The sequence below is a fragment of the Schistocerca piceifrons genome, unplaced genomic scaffold, assembly GCF_021461385.2.
Source record: "Schistocerca piceifrons isolate TAMUIC-IGC-003096 unplaced genomic scaffold, iqSchPice1.1 HiC_scaffold_952, whole genome shotgun sequence".
NCBI lineage: Eukaryota > Metazoa > Arthropoda > Insecta > Orthoptera > Acrididae > Schistocerca > Schistocerca piceifrons.
In genome coordinates, this window is record NW_025729226.1 from 10,001 (window position 1) to 12,500 (window position 2,500).

Genomic DNA, 2,500 nt, shown 5'->3' on the forward strand with positions numbered 1-2,500 from the left:
TGTCACTAATGTACACAGATGGAACATTTTGGACTGGAACCAGATTACCCGTACACACGGCGCTGATTAGTAATCAATGCAGAGCCATCAAACTACAGCAAATATACACAACTGTCCGTATACATGCTGAAAGAGTCTGCCCAAAATGGGAACCACACGTCAGCCAGACACTCTGATCACGCACCACTCTCTGCTTCTAACAGGCGCACATACAATATGTAAGCACCAGCATGGAACAACATCCAGTGCATCTTCTCCGCCACATTACACAATCCACACTATCACAACCAGACCAGGAGGTCCGTGCGGAAAATACAATATCCCAGCCTTTCGACATCCACCATTGCGCAGACCAGGCACCAACACCCACACATGTCCTATACAACGGTGCACCCAACATCACAATAGTACCTCCTGTCACAGCGCACAAACAATGACATGAGTCAAAGACACAGGTCTCACACAAGCATAGAATTGGAGCGCCGCCTCTAATAAGCCAAAGGTGCATCCTGACGTGACAAATCTGATCATGTCACAAGCATTCACTTACTATAATCACTATCAACGAACCTGCCGCCCCCGCCCCCCCCCCCCCCCCTACACCTTTCCGTACAACAACGTGTAACCTAACCTAACCTAACCTAACCTATGTTGTACCTTAACCTAACCTATGTTGTACCTTAACCTAACCTATGTTGTACCTTAACCTAACCTATGTTGTACCTTAACCTAACCTATGTTGTACCTTAACCTAACCTATGTTGTACCTTAACCTAACCTATGTTGTACCTTAACCTAACCCATGTTGTACCTTAACCTAACCCATGTTGTACCTTAACCTAACCCATGTTGTACCTTAACCTAACCCATGTTGTACCTTAACCTAACCCATGTTGTACCTTAACCTAACCCATGTTGTGCCTCAACCTAACCCATGTTGTGCCTCAACCTAACCCATGTTGTGCCTCAACCTAACCCATGTTGTGCCTTAACCTAACCCATGTTGTGCCTCAACCTAACCCATGTTGTGCCTTAACCTAACCCATGTTGTGCCTTAACCTAACCCATGTTGTGCCTTAACCTAACCCATGTTGTGCCTTAACCTAACCCATGTTGTGCCTTAACCTAACCCATGTTGTGCCTTAACCTAACCCATGTTGTGCCTTAACCTAACCCATGTTGTGCCTTAACCTAACCCATGTTGTCGCCTTAACGTAACCCACGTTGTCGCCTAAACCTGCTCTGTAATTGTTATACGACTCGTTCAATTACTGTAGTGTTGCCCACCCGCAACCCTCGCAATATAGTTCGCTACTCGCACTGCCCGCACCCCTGTGTATCGCTTCATGTTAAACACCTTGCAAGTCTTGCTCACTTTCCACATGCTCCTGCTGTACACTGTAATGTGGATGGCAGCAGGACGTACATGCCGCCCCTCCCCACGTCCCCACCTTGCCCCCTGCCTTCGCAAGCTGGTTGGTGAGAAGTTTGCATGTTCAATGCCCTTCGCATGCGACGTACTCAGGCTACGTTGTGGTGCGGCCTGTGTCAACTGTCCGCTGATGTCGTACGCGTGAACCACAATCTGTACTGCACATTCGTCCTTATGTACTGAATGATACATCGTGGCACATGTGTGACCGCACAACGACTGCGCCCAAAAACGGCGGACCATACAGTGCAAATATTGTGCACGCAGCTACGTGTCGTCTCCCTATGAGAGCTGGATTGCAGTGTGGTACGCCATAGAGACGTGTGGGAGGAACGGACGCCGTGGATGGCGATCAGCATGAGCTGTCTGTTGATGTATTCGGACCTAGTCGTCTCTCCTCACACACCGTGATGGCATGGTGCACCGCGTTCCATATCTGCGACATGCTACAGAGGCCGGTTGACAGTCGTTCGAGCAATGGACATCGCATACGTACGGGGGCCACCTTCCACGTATTGTCTAGGCGTGCACATTTTGTTGCGTGTATGTGGGCAGACGTAGTGTGGCGTGACACCTGACACAGGCATGCAATAATCGTTGAAGTTGCAAATGGCGATGGACGCCTGCGTTTTCTGGTGAAGTTACGCAAATGAACAAATGGTAACCTGTTGTGGTGCGGTTGTTCTCGCTAGGGGTGAATCGGTGATGGCGACGATAGGTTGAGGTACTAACCGGTTGTTCCAGCGATACCCACCATGCCGACGAAACTGAACGGCATCTGGGTGTGAAGCGATACGCGGCGGTGGCTGGGTGGGACCGTCCCCGGCCGGTGAGGGGGCGCCTCCCGGCGTGCTGGCCGCGCGGTGCGTGGGCGCACGCGCTACAGCCGGCTGGTGGGGGCGGCCAGTGGCAGGCGCGCCGGCCGACGGACGCGGCAGGCGTCGCAGCTGCGCGCCGGCGCACCCTGCGCGCGGCGCCGTGCGGCCAAAGTAGGTCCTCGCGGGCCCGGTGCGAAGCGCGGTGGACATCTTCAGTGTGCTGGTCCGATTGAGGACTGTGTGCGTTGAG